Raw genomic sequence first — 26,875 nt, 5'->3', positions numbered from 1 at the left:
TAAAGGAGTGAGCTCAAACACACAAACCAGCACGGCTCTCCTCAGCTCCTTCCTGCTGTTTCTCCTGTCACTCTGCGAGCTGCTCTCGCTCTGCTGCACACTCTCTCACCTCTCTTTGAAGACGAGTCCCATCAGCTCTATTAGCACATCCTAATTGTCACCTGACTAGCTTTGCCAGTCGCTGCACAGAGAGTTCCTCCCTGCAGGATTGTATGTACAGTGTGAGCTCGCATGTGAAAAAGTACAAGTTTCGTTGTCTCACACAGGCAGAGGATGGGGGGGGGGGCTGTTTTCTTCTTTTAAGCCTTTTGAACACCATTGTTCTCCTTTGCAAATCCAACTTAATGAATGCCGTCACTTGTCGTTGTGATGAATTATTCAGTTTGTGTTGCTGCAGCTCTCTGAGGCTGACTCTGGGATGGTTACTGTCAGAGGAAGTAAACAATGTGAATCCGAGGCCCTGGCATTTTTTCCCGGGAGACCCCGGGCTGTTTGGTTGGAGGGGTGGCGGACTGCCCGCCCCTCCGTGTCCCCTCAGATCGGCTGAGTGTTTACAATGGAGCTGGATGCAGAGATGTCACATCTCGGAGGAATATCAGAGGCTCACTCAAAGTGTTTGTCTTCCTTTGAAGTCGGAGCTTGTGAAACAAGCTGAAATCTGGTAAACACAGTTTATCGACAGTGGCCGCACACAGACACAAACTAGAGAGGCCTTCAGCTGCATCATGCACGATCATTAGTGTCACTTTGTTATCTTCATATTCACGCTGGATGCCTTTGAATGAAACTGGAAGATGACCATACGAGGAAATGATGTTTTTACGCCGTATTGAAGGGATTTATTCTGCGACGTGCCCGTGCGTGCGCTGAAGCCTCAATAATGCAGTGCTGAACGTGTACAGGGCCTGAGCTGCAAGTAAAACAGAAAAGGTCCAAAGCCTTGGTGCAGTTGGTGTCGCACCAAAGGACGAGTTGTCTTTCGTGTCTCTAAGTTCTGATGTGATCTGAAAACGCTCCTGCTCCCTTCATCCTCTCGTCCTTTGTGTTTCAAACCTTTGTCTCCGTCTGTTCCTGCAGCTTTCACCATATTGCATACCTTAGCATGTAGCGCTGGAGTTAGTCCCATGTGCAGCTCCAACTGAGATCAAAACTGTTGAGCAGTGAGTGAAGATTCTCTGCATCTAAAATCCAATTTTCTCCTCCCCCCAAAAAAATTCCTGTTAATAACAACTGCTATAATCAGAGTACCACGAATCCCGTCTCCAGTGTTCGAACTCGAGCTCAATTAAACCACCAAAAAAATCCAGCAAGCCAAAACTTCCATTCAGTCCCTCTGGAGCTCACACCAGAAAGAAGTGAGTCCTGTTGTTTGACAGCTGGATGGACATGTCACATCATCATCATGGACATGTTCGCCTCACTCAGCAGACAACCAAACTCCTCCTCCTGCCGCCGCGCCCTTCCCCTCGGCTTTACACCACCCAACCCTGAGATATCTGCGTTTTTCATGACTTTTAAGCTAATATTCAATATTTAACACAAACAAACACACACATCAGATTCTATTATATATATATATATATATATATTTGGGGTAGCAGTCGCTCAGTTTGTAAGGACTCGGGTTGGGAAGTTGGACTGGTGGTTAGAGAGGGGGAAGGTCACCCCCTGAGCAAGGCATCGACCCCCAAGCTGCTATAAAAGAAACCACACAGTCCAAGTCCAGGATCCGTGAGATGATGTTCAGACTTTTCGTGTTCAGACTTGTGTCGAGGATTTCCCCGTCTGTCATGCAGACAACTTGTAAATAAAGCTAAATGACCTGCGGCGTGTTTCTAACGCTATTCAGACGACGTCCCCAGAGGATTAAGTGGCTTTGAATCTTCCTGTTGGCGTGAAAAGAACTTGTGAACTCTTCATTTGTTCCTTTGAAGTCACTTTAGCTCGAGTGGGGGAAAAAAAGCTCCATAAATATGTCACGCATCTCGACTCGTTATGTGATGATGATTTTTGTATCAGGACTAATCTGTAAGGTATCTGCCAGTGACTGAAATGATAACGCTCTCTTCCTCTGTGATCTTTATCATGTGGACTGCAGTACCCATTTTAACCACTGGGCGTCAGAGTTACATACTGCTCCTTTAATAGAGATGACTTACAGCCATAGTCTTTCATCAGATCTCCCTGGGAAACTTCCTGAACAGAAAGTAGCATCATGTTGTTTTTGCACCTTTTTTTTTTAATCCTCACATTTCATCAGAGGTTCAAATAGACGTGATTTACTCATCTTCTCCACCAGCGTCATCACTTAAACCCCATCAGCACACTAATCTGGACTAAGCTATGAAAAGAGTGGTCCTTCGCTGTAACAGACTGTGCTTTAAATTCAGTCCATTAACACAGTGCTGACTAAGAGCAGAGGAGGAGATGTTCCTTCTGAATAAATGTTCCCGCTGTCTAAAGTTAGTGACGCATGCTGGCGTTAGAATCCAGCGTGCGTTAGCTTCTCGTTTGTTTTATCCTGAGCAGACGTCTGATTTATTACAGAGACGGACTCTGTTCTCTGCTTTCAAAACAGATCGATCTCCATCACGGAAAACTGTGCATGAACAGAAACATCTGTGAAACATGTTCTGATGGAGGGAAGATTTATAAGCTCATCTGTCCGTCACTGACTGGTCGTCTGATGATGGAGACGACGAGGAGAAGAAGACGCTGCTGGGGGGGGGGGGGGTCTGGAGGGTCTGAATGCACGCTGGTCCAGGCAGCTCCACAGTGGTTGTGAGTGCAGACCAGCAGGGGACTGGGAAGGGACAGGTCCGGTTCTCCCAGCATTGCACCTCTTTTCACATAATAGATGCAACAAATACAGAACAAACCTTTCTTCGAGAGCTGGCGTGGGAAACTGGCGGCCCAGGGGCCACGTGCGGCCCCCATCAACCCTCAGCGTGGCCCTCAGGTGATAGTTACACATCAATTCATCGTAAAAATCTACCATGAAAACCAGAAAGGGGTCTGAGTGCGTCCTTATAAAACCGATGCAACTTTGTTTCTTAAACTTATTTTGGATAGTTTTCGGGATAATCGCTTCAGAAAAAAAAATATATATATATTTTGTAAATCTTAGTGAAAACAAATCTTAAAGCAGTTAAAGAGTTCACGTCTGAAATGGGGGGTGGCATGCAGCACAGGGGCGAGGCCAGATTGAAGGACTATGGTCTCTATACATGGGAGGTAACCACGAGGCTCTCCTGCTGTATTCAGACTTTTTAAAAAGCCTGGATGGCCTCTGAAGGATCACATCGTGCAGGTTTTATGTGAGAGAAATGTGAAATAGTTTGACGAGCTTCAAACGCTTTGTGGGCTTTTTTTTCTCCCACAGCATGTGAACACCTGAGCAGTATCTGATGACGGTGCAACGAGTGCAAATGTCAGCGTGTGTTTTTCATTGTGAGTGGAGCTGTGATCACACACACACGAGCTTCACTCACAAAGTGGACTTTTTACAGTCGGTTTCCATAACAACGAGAGTCCTTTCACTCTGAGCTAAATGCCCTCTCTCCATCTATTCACGCTTGAAATGTGTCGTCAAGCTTTATAATCAGGTAGAGACACCAATCATGAGAAGGGTGCGAGGATAAAATGAACTCTTCACCAGAGCGCCCTGCAGAAGTTACCGGAGACGAGGTCATGTGATCAGAAAGGAGCAGCGGGGATGCTGTCAGACTCTCATGAGGCTGTAAAATGGACAAATGGAGTGACCAGCTGGGGACTCGATGAGACGACGAACCAAAACAAAAGACAAAGCTACGAGCCGACCCTGCAGAGCTGCAGTATTTAGCATCTCTCCTGCTGGCTGTGCAGAACACCAGAGCTGTTCTCCGACGCCGTGCACACCTGAGCAGCTCTCAGACACACTCGAGCACACACACACACACAGAGAGAGAGAGAGAGAGACGTTGGGATGAAGCTCTGAAATAACTCTGACACTTTGCAGAACATCCCACTCTCGTAGAGAACGTTTCAGTCTTTATTCTCAGACATATTAGAAATGTTCGAGAACAAACACATGCCGCGGCGCCTTTTTGTTGCTGTCTCTCGAGATGTTTGCTTACGCTGACAAGGACGTCCATTTATATAGTCTGAGTACCTGCTGAGTGCTTCTCCTCACACATCACACACCTGCTGAAAGGAAACACAGATTGGAGTGATTTTTAGAACCGTTTCAGAGTTTGTGAGTGCAGAAAAAGAAGTTGGAAGAACTGATAAAGGTAGGGTTTGTCATTTATCTCCAGATATACTTTCTTAAGATTTGGGTTGAAATTGTCTTTAGGTCCTGACAGACATTAATAACTCGGGTTCTCTGAAAAAGGAACAAAGAAAATCTGTCACCTGTCACATGTTGTAAGTTTGAAAAAAATCCAACCAATGTCTGCCATGAGGTACCAATCTGATGAGCCAATCACAGCCTCCCTATCTCCCTGCTCTCTGATGAGCCAATCACAGCCTCCCTGTCTCCCTGCTCTCTGTTGAACCAATCACAGCCTCCCTGTCTCCCTGCTCTCTGATGAACCAATCACAGGCCTCCCTGTCTCCCTGCTCTCTGATGAACCAATCACAGCCTCCGTGTCTCCCTGCTCTCTGATGAACCAATCACAGACCTCCCTGTCTCCCTGCTCTCTGATGAACCAATCACAGACCTCCCTGTCTCCCTGCTCTCTGATGAACCAATCACAGGCCTCCCTGTCTCCCTGCTCTCTGATGAACCAATCACAGCCTCCGTGTCTCCCTGCTCTCTGATGAACCAATCACAGACCTCCCTGTTTCCCTGCTCTCTGATGAACCAATCACAGCCTCCCTGTCTCCCTGCTCTCTGATGAACCAATCACAGCCTCCCTGTCTCCCTGCTCTCTGATGAACCAATCACAGCCTCCCTGTCTCCCTGCTCGTTCTCTACCTCTTGCGTGCTCGAGCTCACACTCAGAGCACATCATCGATGACAGAGTTTATACTGAGGTTATTTACATGGAAATGATGGAAATGTATAAGTGTTTATGTTTGCCTTTTCTCTGGGCCTCTTTCTCTCACATGGGTGCACATGCTGTTTTTCCTGCGTCGTTCATAATTCCTCGAAAAGATTCCGACATTTAGATTGAGCGTATGCTTCCTCTCCGCTCCTTAAATAACACATCATGCAGCCCCTGCAGACTTGTGATCATGTAACAGCCTCCCACAGAGCGCCGCACGGATCAGCGTCGGCGTCTTTCATACGTGAACAGCTGATATGGGAGCTGTGATCTGGTAAAACTCCTCCAGTGAGCTAATGAGGGCGAGCTCTGCTAACACACACCTTTAGCGTCTTTCCTGTTAATAATTATGAACTGATGAAAGTTCACAGCAGCGCACTGATGCTGAGAGTTTGCTTTTAATGAAGCTCACAGCCGGCGTTCAGTACCATCAACATGTCTGAAGAGTTATTTCAGTCAGCAGTCACACAAACAAATTAAATACATTTTGTAGTTTGAGCTTAACTCTCCTGTCGCGATTCATTTTTAGTTTATTTCTTTTGTTCATAAGTTGACCTGAGAAGGTCGGGTGCACGTGCACGAGCCTCCCTGTTGGTCATAGATGCTTCTTATAAGTCGTAGCTCTGCTCACTACAGGACCTCGACTTCATTCACACAAGTGAAAGAGAAGTGTGAGGAAGTTGAAGCCCAATCAAATGTGGAGGCTAAAACAAATATCGTGTTAAACAAAAAAAAAACATGTAAGACATTGAACCATTTTCACACCTGCACTCCTGAGGCTTTAATGAAAATGGCTGCTGAACTGGTTGTTCACACATGCAGCTCACAGACTGTGACAGCTGGGGGGGGGGATATTTCATATCAAGGCTATATGTTGTGCACAGAGATCACATGCAGTCTATGGTCGAGGGAATAGAAGTCAAGCTCCCCCTCCTCCTTCTCACAGGTCTCATGCTCTCTCTCATCAGCTCACACTTTTGACTGCGTTTATAAAAAGTTTCAGAACGTTTTTCAGGAGTTTTATTGTAAGTGTGAAAGCACCATTGGAGACCTTTGACCCCCCTCATACACTTCCTACCTGTGGGGCTGGAGTCAGGGACTGATTGGAGAGGCCCATCGTGCAGACTAACTCGAGCACAGGTTTCCCTTCTTTGCGTTGAGAGTGACACCCGGGACGAAACGATTGGTTGGTTGAAAGTGGCGAAAACAAATGTAGCTGTGGATGCTTCACTTCAGAGCACATATTTTCCATTTTGTCTTCAGTATGTGGACCAAAGGTTTCCCTCAGTGTTTGGGACGAAATCGTAACCTGCTCCTCCTCTCAGACAAAGAATCATTTGATCTGCCGACAGTTCTGCTGGAACTCCCCTTCATACAAACAGAGTGTGTATTGTTCACGCTGCCCTCCGGATGCCCTGTTGTTCTTTGAGAGGAGGTACTTGTTGGTTTGGAGAGTGAATCCCCCGAACACGCTCCTTCACTACATCACAGTGTGTGCGTGTGTGTGTGTGGAGTCGGGGGGATTTTCTCTGTCTGCAGACATCACAGGCAGCGCTCAGATGGCAGAGCTCCTCAGCTGGCCTCCATCATCACCCAGATGTTTTTGTCTTTCCTGCTTCTTTTTGCAGGCTGGAGACTCTCACCTGTGATCTCATGAGGTCACAGCGGGAGGAGGGAGGAGGAGAGCTGGCAGGTCGGTGTGGATCAGAGGAGGTTTCATCAGAGGGAGAGGACTGAGCTCCGAGCTGATCTGTGCAGCTCGTGAAGTTCACAGATTACTTCAAGGAACCAAAAGAGGCGACAACACGACTCAACCCCACACCTGACGCCTGCTCTGAGAAGGTAACCAGCTGCTTCATCTTTCCCTCACTTCTGTCCAAACTATGACATTCAGATGAAGCAGCAGACGTTGAGTAAAGGTTATTTTTTTAAAGCAGAATGATTTATTTGACATGTTTCATGATTAAAACTGGAACATGTGATGTATACAAAAACATGTTTCTTCGTTGTATCATGACGAGAAAAAACTCTCAGTGAATGATTGTCGGCCAAATCCAAAATGCAATTTCAAGTTTGTGTTTTTTAAGATTTATTTTGGGGTTTTTAAACGTTAATGAGGACAGTGGACAAATCAGGACATCGAGAGAGAGAGAGGAAACAGACGGGAGAGAGAGAGAGAGAGAGAGAGAGATAGAGAGAGAGAGGAGCAGTGGGTCCATCGCCCACTCAGAGCACTTTGGCCTTCGTACTGGGGATGTGACCTGACCACGACTCCATCTGTGCCTCCAAATCTGGCTTCTGACTTTTCAAATCTTAAATTCTGGGAACACATTTTCAAAATTTTAAAATATTTATGTAAAGAATCGAAACATAGTTATTAGTCTTTGCAGAAAATTGTGATGCCAGCATTCAATGCAAGCCAACAAAATAAAAACAATCAGAATAAGTTGGAAAAACTGTAATATGAGCAGGGCTGTTGTGAAAATGTCTGTATGACTATAAAAACCTCAAACAGCACACACACACACACACACACACACACACACACACACACACACACACACACAGAGGTGGGCTCGTGTTGGAGCGGGTGGAGACCCAAACAGAGATAAAAGATCAGCGACACATCGGGTTTTTAAACCAAATGCTAAGCTAGCTCTCTGTTAGCATAATGTTGCATGTTTTTCTTCGTTATGATCTGCTGCCCCCTAGTGGGCCTAAAAAGGCCAACGGCTGTACATGATTTGAGGGATTTCTACTGGGGAACATTCGAAATGCAAAACACACATAATGTATCTCACTCCTCCAAGATGTGTTTGCAGATTTAAAGAGGTTAACGTTAAGAGTCGTTCAGTGACTCAGCTCCATGTTCTTCGGTTGACTTGAAACACGCTGAGTTCCAGTGAAGCAGCGCGACAGATCTCTTGTCCTCACAGATACAAAGATGAACGTGTGGAGCGTAGCGCTCTGAGCGAACACACCGGGCTGGGTGTGTGTGTGTGTGTGTGTGTGTTTTCTGCTTCGTCACACACCTGATGACGAGGAGTACAGACTCCAGCTGTAACCACAGATATTGTTTTTCTTTCTTTAGCCTGAGCCCAGCAGCTTTTATTCACACATTGATTAGTCGATAAAAGGCGACTTGTACCTGCTTTCACTGCTGCTTTCACACGCCGCTTGTATGGAGTAAAAATCAAGGCAGTTAAATACGTGTCCGGTGTGTCGACTGTGTGTGTATTCATGACACACATATTTCTGCACATCTTCTCAGATGTGAAGCAGAGTGTTTCTTCACTGAACGATGGACACTTTCCCTCTGAAAGACTCGTGTCGTCCGTGCTGCGAGACGATTGGATGTCGGGCTGCGTCCCAGTGATTTGTTTGAAGGTTTGTTGGGCGTGACGGTGAGTGTGACTACTGTCGAGGAGTTCACCGCGTGTTACGCTTGGCGTTACATTTTGGGAAATTTTGGCAGCAAAACAAAAACACTGAGCCTTAAATATATGCTGCCAACAAATACAGACCATACAGAAGATATCTGCACGAATCCATCATTTGTCTGATATTTACATGAAACCTCCTAAAGGATCCAACCACAGTCCAGAGGTCAAAGGTCAGTGACTGAATAGAGGCCACACCCTTAATTTTACATCTTGTTTTGAATATGGGTTATATAGAACGTCAGCTCGGACAGGTAAAAGACAGGTAATGTTTATTTCTGCTCTGCAGTTGGACATTTTGACATGGGGCTCAATGGGGATTGACTCACGTTTAAAGCCTGCCTCTAGTGGACACTGGAGGAACTGCAGACGTTGTTTTAAACCACATAAAAAACTCTCCTAGTTTGATCAATTAAAATGGTTTTCTTTGCTCCACACAGACTTTTAAGTTGATCAATCATAAATCTGCTACAGGCTTGAAACATGAGTGTGCACAAATGGAAACTTAAACAGCCATTAAGTTTTTTTTCCCTGATGTGTCAGGTTAAGTCAGACAGTCAGCTCTGCAGGGTTACCATGGATGTGACTTTTATTCTGGTGTCAGTCTGGGTTCTCTCTGCTGTCTGACGGGATCCTGTTGGGGATATCACACGGGACGGTTTGGGGCGTCTAATGAGCACAAGCATGCAGACAGATCCGCTCTCCGTGGGGCACTTGTCTTGGCTGGTGAGGCCGTTTAAAGTGGGTTCTGGCCCAGGGGCAGAGCTGAAAAATGCACGAGCAACACTAGTGAGGGAAATGAAGAAGGGAGCGAGTTCTGGATCCTTCCTGGGGTATTCTCTTACATAAATGAGGCGAGACGGATTGAGGCTAAGCCGTAACTTTCTTTTTAAACAGAACTTGCAGACTGTAGACACAGCAGAGGCGGAGAAATGTACCTCAATGTACTTTTCATCTGCTCACTGCCTCACTTTTAGTCTTGTCTGTCTGTTTATGCCTTTGTTTAATTTTCACAGCTGGAAGGAGAAAGCTACCAGAGAGGAGATAAAACCAGCATAGATTGATGAAACCTGGACTATTTAGTCTCCGCTCTGTCTCCCTCCTGGCTTCATCTTCTCCACAAGATGTCTGCACACATATTGCATACACAATCACATCAATAGTCCTGAGGTTAAAGTGTAAATGAGCTTGAGCTTGCATAGTTCTTGACACCACATACGTACAGTTTCACTAATTAACTGACTGTCTCTCTGACTCCTGTGAACAATCAGCAGGGAAAGCTTTTATCCAATAGCATCAATTTTTACACACACACACACACACACACACACATGTATCTGTGCTTACATGTGTTTGTATATTTTTGGTTTAATGTGTTCATCAGAAAAGCTGGTGAAAGTTTGTGCTTGTAAAATGTTCTCCAGCAGTTGGTTGATTGATTTTTTTTGTTGTTGGTGAAACGTAACCCCTCAGCGCTGAGTGAGCCTCGCTCCGTTGGCTCTGTAACGGGTGAAGAAATGAACAGTGAAGCCCAGATTTTGGACGTCTCTTTGGCATTTCTTCGTTGGCGTTTCACTTGATACTTTGTATCACATCTCGCTTCTTGAACGATGACTCATTAACACAATTTCTCATTCACCGATCGACGATTTCTTTGGAAGAATTTCTTGCCAATCCTCTCGGTCGAGTATAAAGCGTGTAGAGCTGACTGCTGAATTCTCCAGCTTACAGTCAGAATATTTGTGTTTTATAAATGTTGTGTTTGTCTGGGTGTCGTGGGTCTTTGAGAAGCTTCAGCTTCATGTTTTTGACTTATTTGAAGGCGTGAGTGTTTGACTTCTCCAAACCGTACTTGTCCTATATGCAGGCAGCTGTCTGTGTGTCAGCGAGACTGTACCTTCACCGGGGACGTCTCAAATGTCCCAGGAATGGGTGGACCCAAATGTCAGTAATTTTGGAACATTTTTATAAGGTCTCTCATGATACTTTTTTCATTTTGTTAGACATGGCACAGTTGGAAAATAAAAGATCGCTACTCTATTTTGTCATACAATACAGTACTTTTTTATTGGGTGATTTATATCGGGGTAAAAGTCACCGAGCGTTAGTGATGGCGTTACGAGTTTAAACGACAGTGATCTCAGGTTAAAGGATTGAACAGGGAGAGATGAATGGAGATTTATCTTCCTAATCGACGGCACCATTTGTGTCTCACACTTTAAAAGTATTTCCCTGTTCGAGCAGCAGTTCATGTTGTTTTCTGAGAGAGCACGCGCTGTAGACTCTCCGTGCTCTTACACAATGTCTCCTGCCAAGCTGTTAAACCATATTATCACCAAGAGAGCGTGGGATGAGGTGAAAACACTGGAACGGTACTGAACTCTGTATAATTGCCATTTTTTGGACGTTTTCTGGAAGAGCACTGGAGGCAACTGGTGGTTTGTGTTTTGAGAAGACGCTGCCAAGACCCAAAGCAGAAACAGGGGAAGTGGCGAGGTCTGCCAACGGCTGCGATGCATCGAATCTTTAATGAAAGCTTAAAGTCCCAATCAGAGAGGCGTGCGTGGTGCCAGCTGAATTATTTCCCTGTATTAGCAGTCAGCCGCTACCTTAGATATAGATGCCAAAACGCTCATTTATGGCTCATCTGTGGGAATAAACAAAATCATACAATGAGTCATAAACAGCTCCTTTCTTGCTTTGCTTTTTTCCACTCAGCCGAGGAGACAAATGGCTTTTATTGGATCATAACTCACACTGTATTGTTTTATAATGAAATGACAGTCAGCAGAGTTTAATTATCCTCCCATATAAAACACATTTACATTCTGGTGTGGAGGGAGAAAACACAGGCGTGTTTGTCAGAGCACACTCAGTCTATTAGTGGGCCTCAACCCGACGCTGAGTTCACCGTCCTTTTGGATGAATAATCAGGTCAGATTTGGTCTTGTGGTTTTTTTGTTTCACATGCCGTTGATTTGTCGGTAACATCTTTAGTTAATCTGACAGTTCTTCCCATTTTCGATTCACTTCTGGAGTTGGTTTCTCGAAGTAGATCGAGTCAGGAGAATTCTCCGTTGCAGCTTTTAAACACGAAGGTTAAAGCGGGCCCCTCCTCCTGAGGTCATGACCTCTAAGAGCGCACACTCACTGCAGGACGCCGTGTGCGTGTTTACTGCTACGCTGCAAGCTAGCGTTAGCTGGTGAAAGGGGATCACCCTCTCTGATTCTGTCTTCTCCTCTTTGAGTCGGTGTCCGTCGTTTGATTCACGTCCGATCGCTTTCTTGTCAACCAAAACAAACCAGGACATGAACATCTAGTCAGAGGAGAGGCTCTCTGCAGGATTCAGTCACCAGCACCACACAAAGAAGGGATGATAAAGCTCCACGACTTCTCTATAAGTCTGTATTAGATTTTTTAGGAAGAAGCTGCTGACTCTGCTTTTAATAAAGAGGGACTTTCTATGCCAGTTGTTTTTATAGCCATGTGATTGATGGTCACAAGATGCAGTTTGTACCATAAACAGAAGGTGCTAGACCAAGTCCACAAATATCCACGTCTGTGTGATCTGTCCACGTCACTCCTCAGAGAAAAACATGCTCGTCACAACAGCAAACAACGTATAGGTGTCATTTGAGAAGTCGCCATGGAGACTTGAGAAGCCAAATGGGAAACGAGTCCTGGGTCTGTTACGTCTGTGCATGTTCTCTGTTTTCCTCAATACAGACGTCCGGGTGCACAGAGGCTTTTATGAGCTGTTTGTTCTCGATGCAGATGTGACACTGCGGATGTTAATGCACGGATTTCCACATCATTTGTGTTTGCAGGATTTCTCTCTCTCATTGTTTTTTTTATTTATTTGAAGCAGGATCTCATTATGATGGGATGAGACACCTTTTAAAGAGATTAATGTGGATTCTGCAGGATTTACTGATGGAGTGATATTTATATTATGTGAGTCACTTTTCCAGAAATCCAGCGTGTAAAGAGCCGGCGTCGTCATAGCACACGTTGGATTTACAGGAGTCACAGAGAAGAGTGTGAGGAGCTCTGGATGTGATATGTGCAGAAAACAAAGGTGGACATAGAGGTGTTACACATCGGCCTCGTCTCGCTCCACAGCAGCAGCCGCTCATGCATCATGTGATCAACATGCATGTGAGAGAGTCACAGAGGAGGGGGAGTCTCTCGACACACACACAAGCTCCATGCTGATGTTTCCTTTCAGCAGCTTTTAGAAACGTAACAAATAAAAAACTGCAGACATGTTGCAATATAAAGACGACTTTCTAACAAATGAGCTGTACAGTAATCTATTTAAATTTATCCTCTCACCAAAGTACTCGCCCTGCATGTTAGGTGGGAAATATTTTTCTCTTCATCTATATAAACAGTAGAAAAGATTATAAAACAAAATATCATAAAGCAGAGTTTTTATTGGATTAAAGTCATTAAAACCAGAGAAAAAGCCAAGCTGCAAAAAGTGTTTATCATTGTTTTATTGTTTTCTTCAGAATCTGATTTTTAAATATAAAAATAGGGAGACGTTGTCGAGGTGGGCGCCCACACAGCTGCAGGAGCCTCATTTGTCAACAGAGCTGTCAATCATGACGAGTCACGCCTTTTTTATGGCATCAAATGAATAATTAAATCTAAACTTCTGTTAGAAATGTGCACGCGGACACACAGCACGTCAACAACTGTCTGTAAAGACAGAAACCAAGTCAGTTTGACTCACGTCCAATCTGTTAACAGAGAGGAGGCGGAGCATGTTGTCCATATTGCAGCCTGTCGTGTCATCATCTGTTTATGCGGTGTATGATCACAGGATGTCCGTGCGGCGCCTGTCAGTGTGCTGCAGCAGCTCGGCGAGAGCGGCAGCGTCCTGACTTATGGCATCCGTCTCCTGCTTTAATGGAGATTGTTTTAGTGCTCTATTTGCTTGGAAAGGCTTATCCTGGCTTTAGTTAATATGAAGAAGTGTGTGCGTGTGTGTGTGTGTGTGTTTGAGTGAGGGGGGGGGGGGCACTGACCTGCAGGCTGCAGCTGAGCCGTGCCAACACAAACTGACTCACTTCTTGGAATCTTTTTAATTTACGTCAATAAATCAGAGGACTGAGGAGAGGCCAGCCAATCTGCTGAAACACTATCCACGCCACATGTGGCTCTGTGTGTGTGTGTGTGTGTGTGTGTGTGTGTGGGTTTATTTGGTAAAGTCACTTTATATGTACCAACTAAGTGTGTGTGCGTGTGTGTTGATTTTTATAGGTGAAAGCAGACTCACTTTAGCTTTATGTGCGAGTATATTCTCCTGTCACCTCCACAACACTGCAGCAAAGCTTTCAAAGCATGTTTGACCTTTCGTGCATATTCGTCTTAAACGAGTGCTTCTCAGCTGGTCGAGCCTCAGGACCCACCACCAACTCCTCGTTGATAAATCCCCACCCAGATTTCTGATATTTTTTTCTATGCACCACGACGGTCTCAAACAAAATGGAACAAAAATATAGAATAAAGCAAGCATGCTTTAAAAGCTCTTCTTTTGGATCTCGATCCACCAGTTGAGTTAAAAATTATTGCAAAATACCCTTCTAACTCTAACATGTCTCCAAACCTCCTTTATATTGAGAAAAGTCCATCCTCTCCGTCTTCTGCCTGCTACACTTTTCAGAAAATGTGTGCTCAAACAGGCCGTTTGGAGAGTTTCATGACATCACAAAGGGCAGTAGCCCCTCCCCCAGGTGGGTGACACTCCCACAGCTAGGTGTTTGTTCTGCCCTCTGAGTCTGCCTTCTCACCGTAAACAATAGGACATGGAGCCAGAAAGCAGCGAGTACACCCGAGCCCTTCCAGAGAGGGGGCGTGGTCAGACACAGCTCATTTACATATTTAAAGCTACAGACACAGAAACAGCCTGTTCTGAGCAGGGCTGAAATAGAGGGGTTTATAGACATGATCAAATACAGGATCAGAGTGGATTTACAACAACACACTTCACACACACGTTGAAGAGGAGCTCTGACACTGATTAAACCTGAAGAGGAGAAGAAGTTTTCTAATTTCAACTTGGCAAACTCAGTGTTATTATTATTGTGAGCAAAACAAGGCTCCAAAAAGTTCCAGAAATGTACTTCAGAACTCACTTTTAAAGTCAAGTGTTCGACTTCATCAGTGCAGTGACCCACACAGAGGCTGATTTCTCAGAACAGAGTTGGAGCTTTGTTTGTTGCTGTTGGATTTAAATGAATCTCCGTCATTCATATTTGAAAACCTGCCTGTTTCACAGATTGAAACCGATCCTGTCGGCAGGGTGAACGGCTCCCACAGGAACACGATCACTGTCCCAACTTCCAGCATGGCAGAGCAGCTGAAACTCTCTGACATTATTTTGTCAAGTTTCCGCAGTCGTTCCATCTCTAATGGAAGTGAACCCTCGGTGCGGGAGCGTACGAACACAGCTGCAGGGTAGAGTTGCATGTTTTGGCTGCAGGCGGTGCAGGATCTGGCCTTTGGCCTGGAAGCCACAAATCCTGAGTTACAAGCGTCTGTCAGCCGAGTTCAAGTTCACTTTAAAGTCTGAAGAGGGGGAAATACAGCAATCCAAGTGCTGGTGTTGATGACAGCTGAGGGTGTGTGGCACTTTACGTTGGGGGAGGGAGTGTGCTTGTAAGTAGAGCCCTGTAAGACAACAGAATGATGTATGGGTGTCATAGTCAGGAGGTCTTAAAGGCTACATGACCTTGAGAGATGTGAGTTCCACGATGTGAAATCTGTAAAATACTTTACTATCTGCTGAGAGGTTTGTTTGAAACATTTTATTAAAGTATATGACTTATGTGAAGACAAAGAGCATCTTCCAATCATCAGAGCAGCTGAAAACAGGTTTTTAAAGAGCTCATTTAACGTCCTACATTTCATTTTATTTAAAGGTACAATACGTACAAATGTATTAAAATGTTTGCACTAAAATATCTATTTTAATGAGAAACACACTAAACCTATGCTACAAACATTTGTTGTTGAGAACCTGCATTTCCCCAAATAAAATATTTATATTTAGTTATCAAAGGCAGATACTTAACTAAATCAAGGCAGGGTAGCTTCTTTTCTCTCCAGACACAGTTTTAAAGATGTTGGTTGAAATGAATAACTCGTGCTCTTCTTAAAGCTGCTGCTTGTTGCTGACTGGATGCTCGATGTGTTTCTCCCTTCATGTCTGAATTGATCTGCTCTGTTCATCAGAACATGAGCTCGCTGCAGACGGCTCTGACCATGACATTCAGCTTAGTGCAACCGCGTTGTTGCTCCTGTTCGCTTCTGACTTCTTGATGCTAACCCTTTTACTTTCGCCTGTTTTTTGTCGTTCCTTTTTTTGGTTGATTTTTTTTTCTTCTTTTTTTTGGTTTTAGCAGTCCCCTCTCTGCCTGTGCCTTTTTAGAGAGATTTTTTTATTTATTTTTTTGGACAGCTCTACAACATGTTATGATTCATTCGTTCTCCCCCCCTGCATTGTTTACAGTCGGGATCAGCTGTTTGTGTTGAAGCCGGCCGGCGCAGCACCCAGAGATACGTTGTTATCCCAGTGGAAATACAACTCCGGACTCACAGGGGACGCAGAGGAGGAAAGAAGCAGCAGACCCAAGAGACTTATGGAGAGGAGTTATAGTCGTGTCTCCCCACTCTCATCGTGGTTAGCGTGAGCTCCCTGGGGAATTACATGGATAAGCTAACGGCGTTAGCCAGGAGTCAGCGAGAGTATCACTGAGCTTCATCAGCATGTTCCCGACAACAACGTCTCCCAGACTGTCCGGGACCGGGATGCCACCGGGAGTGGTAAGGACAACAACTGATGATGTCATCCCGACCACGTAACAACGAGCAACGGCAACAACTGAATTTCCCCCTGGGATTGATGAAGTATATCTGATTCTTATCAGCTCCTCTGTGCAACACGGAGGCACATTACTGTGGAGAGAGTGATGATATGTCATCCAGACTTATTGAGCAGTATTGATGCTTTCTGAACATCGTTGATGGTCCATTTAAAGTAGGGTCAGGAGTAGGAGTTACCAGATGTTTTCTCCAAAACGTATTATGAGGTGAGCTCTTGACTGTCGGAGGATGCACAATGAACTTATCCTCCCCATGTACACAGGCGGCCTCCACTGGCTCAATAATGTTGCCTCCTGACAAATCAGCTGAAGGCTGAATGAAAGAGTTTTCCCCTCCTTGAACAGGCTGCGTCCCAAGTGTGTGTCTGTGCATGACATCTCAGACTGTTAGAAAGGAAACCTGGGACGAAGGAGTTTGAGCGTGGAAAGGATCTGGAAAGTCATCGAAAACGGAAAAAAAAAAAAACCTTCACCCTTTCAACACACAGAAACATGAAACGATTCAATCCCAACATTAAGTTGTTTGGGTTGCCCATCACTCTCAGACTCGCACACTTTCCTGCCTGAAAAGCAGGCAGCCTTATTTCTGCTCCATTACTGTGTCTTTTTCAGCTCCTCGTCATCTGTGACGGCCGTAATTCTCCACTTCTTGACAGATGATTCAGAGCTGTGAGTTTTTCTGCAGGATTCAGGAGTTGTTTTTGGATTGAGTTCACTTGACACGAGTCTATTTCCCCCGTGGCAGCAGGAACACATTACACCTTCCTTCACACTTTATTGTTGGTCAAACTGGACTCACACACTCTACCAGGGTGGAACAAACACAACATCAGACTGAAGACAACCCATAATGCATCACTCTGTCGGGACCAGTGTTCCCAACAAGCTCTCTCCATTCGTCTTGTGAACACACGTGCAGGTGATATAAAGCGTGTGTCCCTTTGATTGTAGCTGGGATTCAGGCGCAGCATTAATCCAACCAATCAGAGCGTGAGTCTCATTTCTCTCCTGAACACACGCAGGACTCTGTGCAGCCGTTTTTTAAATATGCACTCTCATTCCTGCTCCGGAGATTCTCCCAACCTGGTTGTTCATACCTGAACGTCCAATCAGAGCCACAGAGTCTGCTACCTGATGCTGTTTTCAGAGTAGTTCTCAAAAGAATCAAAGACTGGAGGAGAACACATTGGACAAAAGTAAAGCTAATGCAGAGCTCTGATTGTTTTCACGTAGCGGTCTGCTGTGCACTGTGAATCAGCCCCCACTCTCACCCACTCGCTCCGGGGAAATTATTTCCTGCTGCGTTCCAACATCAGCTCTCTCGGACTTGCTGTGGAAAAAAAAATATGACTTGAAACTCTGGATAAAATCAGGTCTATGTGCGTTCCTCTTCTGGAGTTTCCCTGCGAGCGTGAAAGCGCTCTTTGCCGTTTTAAAGTTGTGTTTCACTGAAGCTCTCCGACATGATCAGAAGCAATGAACAAATGCAGACAGGAGTGGAGATCACTTCCTCACGAGGAAAACAAGTTTATCCTCATTTATTATTAAAATCTTCAAACACCCTGACGGGAGCGGACAGGATCGATTTGAGCTGATGTTTGTGAGGCGGGTTTTGAAACGTTTATTCTCCTCGCTGATATTCTCCCATGCATGCCTAATGAACACTGAACTGTGGGCTTGAATGTCAGGGACTCTCAGAGGCATGCAGCCCAGAAGAGAGATCCATGATTGAAGTTAGAGATCGCCGTTTTCGTCAAGAGACAGATATTTGTATCGTTCAGGTTTTACGTCGACTGACTGCAGGTTGATTTTTGCTAATCTTGTATGTTGTGATTCAAACATTCAGAAACGTGCACCTCTGAAGAGCTGAACTCCCCTTTGAGAGGTTGTTTTTTTTAGTTTATTTGACTCAAGTCTGTGTAATCCATAAAACATCCACACCGTAACGGATACTGTTGTGCTCATGCTCAGATGTTCTGTTTCTTCACAAATGCTGGAGGATTTACAAAGTACACATCCTCTCCCAGAATCAATATGTCATCCTGGTCATTAAGATGAAGGCAGCGGTCCGTTCTGCCGAGGCCGAGCCTTCACGGCGCTCTAATGAAGTTCTGGGCGTCGGCCATGAGCTCTCACACAGTGTGAAGACTGGCTGAGTTTGAGTGCAACTCCAGTTACAAATCCAGCCGCCAGCTTCACTCAGTAAACGGCACAATAATCAGTCTTTTACCAGAGGCCGGGAACACTCTGAAACACGGTCTGCATGTGCAATGAGTGTGGAAGTGAGAGCGCTGTAATGCATGTGTGGAGCTGCAGGCGCGCTGTGTGGGTATTCCTCTCCATGCTGTTTGCTTTAGAGTGGCTAATGTGGTCGTCAATCTCGGGGCCCGGCCAAAAACAAGTGTGGGCGGGCTATAAATTACTTTTAAGAACTTCCTGGGCAGCAGAGACTGCAGACTCAGAAAATAAGCAGCACATTCTTCTGAGTGTGAATCATTTTCAAGTCTCACACATGGGAAGATTCAACCTCAGAGCAGAGACGGGAAGCAGCAGCTCTGGAGTCCCAGACACAGAACCCGTGCATCGCATCGTGTGGAAGGAAATCGTACCGTCACATCGTATCCGACTGAAGCCTCACGGAGTCTGTCGTCTTGTGTCGGCACGATGGAGCAGCAGCAGCTCATTCTGATGGGAAGTGGAGGCGTGCACAAGATCTGGAAATTGGTCTAAAAGCTTGAGAGGTGCCCGTTCAAATCCTGAGTACGGCCGAAGTGCTCTTGAGCAAGGAACTGGACCCGTCGACCCCGCTCACTCTGACAGTTTATTTGTTAGGGACAGTGCAGATGAATGAACAGCTGTAATAGAAGAAGGATGTCTGTGAGAATGTTCCAGTATTAGTATAGTCCGAGGGTCGAGCGTGTCGCGTCTCCTCGGCCTGTGAAGTCAAACTTCAGCTTCATAAAGTCATTCCAAGCAGGAGGAGAAGGTCCACGCCATGAGACGTTATATCTAAAACATCAAGTTTTTAAAGTAAACAAAATTATGAAAATTAAGTAATTTATGTTTTTATCTAAAACGCTGCAGTGGTGAAATGAAAATGGCTTTTTTGTCAAAGATGTGTTTGTCCTTTTTAAAAAGAGATTGTATTGGTTTAAATGTGCAAGCAGGAAGTGACCGTGTGTGTGTGTGTGTGTGTGTGTGTGTGTGTGTGTGTGTGTGTGTGTGTGTGTGTGTGTGTGTGTGTGTGTGTGTGTGTGTGTGTGTGTGTGTGTGTGTGTGTGTGTGTGTGTGTGTGTGTGTGTGTGTGTGTGTGTGTGTGTGTGTGTGTGTGTGTGTGTGTGTGTGTGTGTGTGTGTGTGTGGTGCCTTATCGTATCATCAGGTCGTCAGTCTTTTCTAACTCGACTGATGACAGAAATATTTCTGCACATTTTCATCCTTTACCTCCTGAAGAATAATCCATGTAAGAGGAGCGATCGCTTCAGTTCACCTCGATGAGTCCGGTTGTGACTCTTCTCTGAGATGTTTGAACTTCCTGTCTGATCTGTGTGTGCCGTGTGAGATCTTTGTGTGTTTACGATCCTGAGCAGGGAGGTGCAGAGTGCAGACAGCTGCTGGGTCCACAGGGCAGTCTGTGATAAGAGCGCTCGGTGTGGGAGGGCGGCGGCGGCGGCGTGCTGCACCGAGCGCAGGCGACGTGCACGGGAAGCACTGAGGGGATTAGAAACTGTGCACGGAGTGTCATCGTACATGAAGAGCAGCTAACAGGAGAGACGCTCTGTTTGAGGGACCGAAGATCTTTAGGCTTTAATTTACAGTTTAAATATTTAAAAACCGATGACAAACATGGAAGTGAATTAAAGGTGTTAAAAAACAAGATACTGTGAGTGATGTCAGAAAGAGAACAGGAAGTGGCTCTGGCAGGTCTGGCTGCACAGTCTAAATTCAATAATTGAGCATTTTTAAAGGCATCCCAAAGTCTGAGTCCTTTTGAGAAGTCCTCTTTATTATATCTCAACACATCTCCACTCTCGCTCATCGGGTTGTAAACAAAGAAAGGATTCTCTCCACCTGTGGGCTTCTCCAGGAGCTCTGGACAGTCGGCCGTCCTTCCCAGAGTTCAGTCGATGAATTCAGATTTGTTCAGTATTTTATTTTGAAAAGTGTCTTCAGATATTTGACTTGATTGGAAAGTAGAGCTGAAGAGAGAGAGAGAGAGAGAGAGATAGGGGGCGTGGCCCGAGGTCAGATGCGGCTCCTGTGATGACGTCATAACTTCAAGCTGATCTGTATATTTTAATTCAGCAGTTTTTAAGGAAATGAAAGTTTATAGTGAAATGAAAGAACAATGAGAGCAAACAGGAGCTGTCATGTTAGACACGCACAAGCTTCTGGATATTTCTTTTTTTTCAGACGGGAAGTTAAATGCAGATATCAGACACATTGATCTGTTCACATCTAAGTTATGATTCTTTATAAAACTGTCTTTAATGTTGACTTGTTAGATTTGGAAAAACGTAACAATATGCACATTTTTACAAACCTGTCTATCGTTTTCATCGTTTTTAAAAGTGTACCTCTGAGAGCTGTACGGTACAGTATGTCAACGAGAAGAAGATGTGTAAAGATGGGCGGGGCTTATAAAAACAGGACGTGTTCTCTGACCTGCAGCTGTTCAGATCATGTAAAGACTCTTCATTAGTGGAAGCTGCTGAGAGACGGACTCACACTTTACTCTGCTGCCAGCCGGGGCCTCTGAGGGGAAATACCTCCGTGTTATTTTTACCTCCCACCTCCTCACCCCTCCAGGCCTCATCACACACACACACACACACACACCCACACACACACACACACACACACACACACACACACACACACACACACTCCTCTTATATGTCAGTACTCCACCATCCACTCTAAATTCTCTAAACACAATACCTGGTCTTTTTTAAGGGTTAAACATTCCTGAAGGGGGGGGGGGTAATAATCAAAACAATAGTAGTGTGCCAGCTTTAGAGCCCCCCCCCCCCTCCAGAGACCCCCAGAAGACCCCAGAGTCGGATCAAGGAGGCCGAGCTGCTGGTTTCCCCTCACACACGTGAAAGAAGTCTTTCATTAAAACAAGTCTTTCTTTTATTGGCTCTATCAGAACTGGACCCGAGCAGAGTCCTGACCCGGTGAGGAGCCGGGCCGCCTGCTCTGGAATGTGTGTGTGTGTGTGTGTGTGTGTGTGTGTGTACAGAGAGCATACCTGCTGATAAGAGCACGTCCATGTAATTCCTGTGTGTTTAGAGTTCATACTGCTGTTGTTAACATTCCCGATGCGTGCGAGAAGTGAAGTGGCTTTTTGCTCGGCTTTGTTCCTAATTTATAAACGTTATTTCGTCGTGGGCTCAGTTTCACAGCGTTTGTTTCTAATTAAGACGTGTCAGGTAACTTCAGGAGAAAACACAAACTTCCCCTGACACACATCCAACAAGCATCAACAGGAGCTCAGCCAGGCAGATTTTTTGTTTTTTAATGCAGGTAGAAACTTAATCTAAGAGAAGATTGTATGAAACTTAGCGGTTAGCTCGTGTCCTGTTTATGAAAGCTAGCCGTCGGGTTTGAGTCCGACCTGTGGCTCCTTCACCACATTTCATTTGCTGCTGTCGTTTTTTTCTAAATGAACATCTTTGGACAATATCTTCACGTTTCTGTAAATCTGCATTTTTTATATTTTCAACATCTTTCACAGGTCACAGCGTGCGCGTGTACGTCCAGCACATGACTTTGACTTGGGTTTCCTACTCTCCAAATAAAGATCCCAAAATGAATCAGTGCACACCATATAAGGAGTGTTGAAGCCGTTCAGCAGATAAATAATGAGCACAGAGAGGCTGATCTTCTTAATGCTGATGTACGAGTGTGACGCTGCAGGTGCTGCCTCCACAGCTTCACAGCTCCTCTGTCAGGATGGAGCCGACAGAAGGGGGGCAAGACTTTACAGCACAGCCTAAAAACTGCTGATCGCACACACACACCCACACACACACACACACACACACACACACACACACACACAGACACACACACACACACACACACTCTGAAACATCCATTCTGAGACAATGAGGGTAAGAGTCTGAATGAGTCCATCTCTGCAGTTCTGAATTGAAGGAGAAACTTTGCTGTAAACTTCACGTCTTCTCAATTGTGCACGAATTTGGTGTTTTGTCTTGAGCTTCAAAGTTCGACCTGAAAAACTTTAAAGGCACAAAAAGACCCGCCAAAAAACATTCCCATTTAACATTTCCTCTGAAAACAGGCTGCAAGTGACACAATGAGAGCGGCGAGGGCTGATGACTGACGTCTCACTGACTGACGTTTGACAAGTTTCACATGATGGTGACTGACTGAGGGGACTGACCTCCACAGAGAGACACACACTTTCTCCAAGGACAGCTGTCCTGCTTTTTATAATGAATGTGTCCAAGCACCGGTTGGTTTGAAGGGCTCTTCTGAGCAGATGTGGACGGCGTATTTTTCGACGTGTTGCACGGCGTGAGAGCGACTCGCTCCCCCTCGAGCTGAGTGCAGTGCGAGGTTGCGCTCACCGTCCATTCTTTGCTCAGCTCGTCTCGTCCATCACATGAAAGGTGAATCACAGACGGACACGTTCACACTGTGCATCCTAAAAGTAGCTACTTCCCCGACTCTCGTTTCAGACATTCAACCGGCGTCTTTGCTTTGTGTTCGCGTGCTGCTCTGCGTCCTCCCCCGAGGCGAGGACAGCGCACGCCACGTGTATCTGAAAGGCCCTTAACACTCACTTCTTCCCTGCACAATCCAACAGGAACTGATTTTAGCTAGAAAACATCAAATGCACGCACGTAAAACAGGCGTATTCATTGGATCCTTTATGCATCACCTTTCTTCGATGTGCTTTACCCTCCATATTTCTCAAACATGTTTTAATCCTTATGAGCACATCTGCTGCACGTCTGTCCGTGCACGTCTGAGCAGATTGCGAGGTACAGTTATCGTTCATTATTCCGTGTTGAATAAATAAAATGGAAACCCATGAAAGTGATAAATGTTCATTTTCCTCTTTAAACTGCGACTCTTCCCGTGTGAATATGAAACAACATCCCCCCCCCGCTCCCCCCCCCCCCCCCTCTCGCTCTGCGTGTCACAGCAGCTGATCCCAACCATATGTGATTCATCGGCCGCCGCACAGCCTCCATTAATCTCTTCACTCGGCCCTGAGCCACCTGACCAAGAATTATCTCCCCGGGTCCAACCCGCTAGTAAATAATTGGAGCAGAAAGTGATCCTAGCTCATTAATAAAGCTGGGATTAGCATCAGTCACTGGCCTACTTACTGTAGAGAGCACGCAGCTCGCAGCGAGGCAGAGGTGTGAAAAAACAGACGGACAGAGTGAGAGCTGATGATGATTCAACATGTGTGACAAACAGGGATTTTCTCTTCAGACCGCTCTGAGCACAAAGTTCTGCTCGGATTTCTTGAAGTCTGAATATTTCATCCGGCTGTTTCTGGAGATTTCTAACCCCTGTGACTTTTGTCCAGCGTGACCACGAGGCCCGTTTTTTTTTAACTTGAAAGAACACAAAAAATTTTCATAAGGTTTCGCAAAAAAGAGCTAGGCTAACCTTCAGCTTCACGCCAAGCTAAGCTAACCAGCCGGAAAACAATCAGAGAGGAAAAGCATAATATCCTTTAACTTTATTTGTTCAGCACTTTAAAACAACCACAGCTGACCAAAGTTCTGTACAGTAAAATAAAATACAGAACAGCTCACATGAGGTCAAAAAACAATCATACAAAATGAATTAAAAGTCATAAAACATATGATGACATCCTCGAGTTTGGATCTGTGCACATCAGGATAGATTTAGGCACCTCGTCTCGTCTCAGCTTTTCTGAACAAATGTCATCAAGTCGAATCAAAATGTTCATCCTGAGGGAAATCTAAGAAGGCTACAGCAACAACTTTTTTTTTGTTTCATTTTGTGTGAAATACATTTTTACCCAAAGAGATGAAATCTCTTTAAATCGGGATTTCAATTAAAATTCTGATGACTCAAAGTGCTTTCACTTGTCCGAGGACACGGCGGACTGCAGGAGGATCATCCTGACCTTCTGCTTCAGAGACGACGACTCTACCAGCTGAGTCACAGCCTTCAAATGACCCAATGTAGGTTTCAATGAGTCTATTTTTTAAATCTGTGGTTTGTCAGGCTGTTCGATTCGTCCAATAATGAAAACAATGTTTACGTTTCTGTGATGCCGCCGTCGCTAGCTGTGACTCTGTTTGTTGTTTGTACAGACACATGAACAGTCTGCTCTGCTCCGTCAGTCCATGCTGCTCTCCTGTGTGTGTGTGTGTGTGTGTGTGTGTGTGTGTGTGTGTGTGTGTGTGTGTGTGTGTGTGTGTGTGTGTGTGTGTGTGTGTGTGTGTGTGTGTGTGTGTGTGTGTGTGTGTGTGTGTGTGTGTGTGTGTGTGTGTGTGTGTGTGTGTGTGTGTGTGTGTGTGTGTGTGTGTGTGTGTGTGTGTGTGTGTGTGTGTGTGCTGTACTGTACTAAAACCTGTTTTATTCTGACTGATGTGTGAGGTGGATGTTGGTCCTCCTGGCGCACAGCTGGACCGAACGACACGTGTCAGCCTCCACGCAGACGGACAAGTAACAGAAGACGTGTCACTCTGCGTAAACAGCTGCAGCTCCTCTGTCTTCTCTCTTCTTCCTGTTAGATACTCCACTTCCTCCAGTCGTCCTCCCTCTGAACTCTCCATCTGTCCACGCCTCTAGTCTCACTTTCTTCTCCTCCTCTCTCTTCCTGATTCGTCCGTCCCGCACGACCGCCAACTTCTTCATCTCAGCTGGATGTCAGAGCGAGAAAAGTTCCTCGGACCCGAACCTGCAGGTCCTTTTATTTTCTCCCCTTCTTGTCTGTCCCTCTGTGTTATATTTCCCCCTCAGAGAAGATGGAGTGTCTTCATCTGTCCTCATTTTCATTTCACAGTCATTAAGCAGTACACTTCATTTACTCCATTCTGCTTCTGAGGCCACTTTTACAAGCCTGAATCTTCTCTTCTGTGTTCATCCAGCCAATCGTCTGCAAGTTATGGAGGAGAGCTAATCGTATCCCTCGTGCAAAGTTTCCTGGTGAGCAGCGCAGGTGTCTTTCTGGTCAGTTGTCACCTTTTTTTTTTTTTTGGCAGGATTGGGGGTGCATTCAGTTATTGGACGGTTCTGCAGCGAGACCGACTGTACAGAGGAAACCAGACGTGTTACTCCAAAGGCCTCCGCGTGGTCCGGAGGGAGACGTGTTTGGAGGAGGCTGGCAGAGAGCTCTGACTTGTCTTCTATTTTTCTGACCTTTGCGCTGGCTGAGTGCAGGTCTCGTTCATGTCAGGGGTCTTGGAGGAGGTCGCAGCAGATGATTTCTGAGGTGGAGCAAATAATCCAGAAGCGTGAAGTGAACAGTGTCCGCTGCAGCGCCGAAGGACTGATGTGTTTACACGATCATTAACATGAGCACTACAGACTGCTGGATCCAGTGTCACTCCAAAGGATTTTTGTTGTTTTGTTTTTTGTGTGTAAACTTTAGCTTTAGATTATAGTCTGTATGAAAAGTGACGAGACAGCTGCAACAGTATGATGTCGCTAAATCCAGGAGGGTCGGAAACTTACGTTGCAAGACACAAAGACTCATCAACAACTGATCGATGAAATGTGATTATTTTCAAAACACGCCGAAACATATTCGAGTAAAAATATGCAAAGACAACCTAGATGAACTCAAGCCATTCATTTCAGACCAGTGCTATGCCTTCCTGTAGCTGCCCTTAAGCACAAGATGCTGAAACATGGCCACTGTTGCAAAATTCCCAAAAAAATTTTTAGGGGCAGGAATTCAAGGAACCTCCGCGATAGATGCATTTTTGTGTTTTGCAGAATTATAAAACATCAACGAACAAGTGTTTGAGAAGAATTTGGACAAACTACTTAAGAGTAAATGAATTCTTTGGTTTTCTGGGAAGCAGCGCGCAGAAGTGTCATCAACTGACAGCCAGCAGTTTATGGATGGAAGGGATGGATTATAAAGGCTGAGAATGTGTTTCTGTCATAGAGATGGAGTTTAAGATGCATAAGAGGAGCATCCAGCTCCCACATTTAAATTGCTCTGAGGATATCTGTGTGCGGTGAATAGCAATGCGGCGCAGCTTGCAGCTGAAATGAGAAATGTGCGGCTGGATTTACAAATTGCTGGAGGCGAAGCAATCGTGAGATAATGCTGTGGGAAATGTCCTTTCTGTTTTTTCTCAGCCAGTTTTTGGAGTTATTTGTTGGACAGAAAAAAAAACTGGTCGAACTTTAGAATAACAGGAAGTCGTAGCAAGTGGGGTAAAGTGTGTGTTTTTGTGAAACCCTTCTGAGGTAAAGTGTGGGGAAAAGAAACAGCCAGAGACACCCTCTGAGCCCTCTGTTGCCAATTTCACCCTCCGAC

At 45.3% G+C, this 26,875-nt stretch overlaps 1 protein-coding gene across 6 annotated transcripts in view; it reads left to right on the top strand.

Annotated features, from left to right (window-relative positions):
- LOC306840921 (leucine-rich repeat transmembrane protein FLRT2) overlaps nt 1-26,875 on the top strand; it is a 69,342-nt gene that overhangs the window by 27,998 nt on the left and 14,469 nt on the right. For 5 of the 6 annotated variants that reach the window (XM_079370513.1, XM_079370509.1, XM_079370514.1 and 2 more), the window contains one exon: nt 6,656-6,869. The gene's annotated coding sequence lies outside the window, so the exon portion shown is untranslated. Of the gene's footprint in view, nt 1-6,655; nt 6,870-8,414; nt 8,432-26,875 lie in introns of those variants that run through there. The other variant, XM_079370510.1, reaches the window with a different exon arrangement.

Source organism: Symphodus melops (genome assembly GCF_947650265.1).
Source record: "Symphodus melops genome assembly, chromosome: 19".
Taxonomy (NCBI): Eukaryota; Metazoa; Chordata; class Actinopteri; order Labriformes; family Labridae; genus Symphodus; species Symphodus melops.
This window is presented reverse-complemented; position numbering and strand designations above follow the sequence as displayed.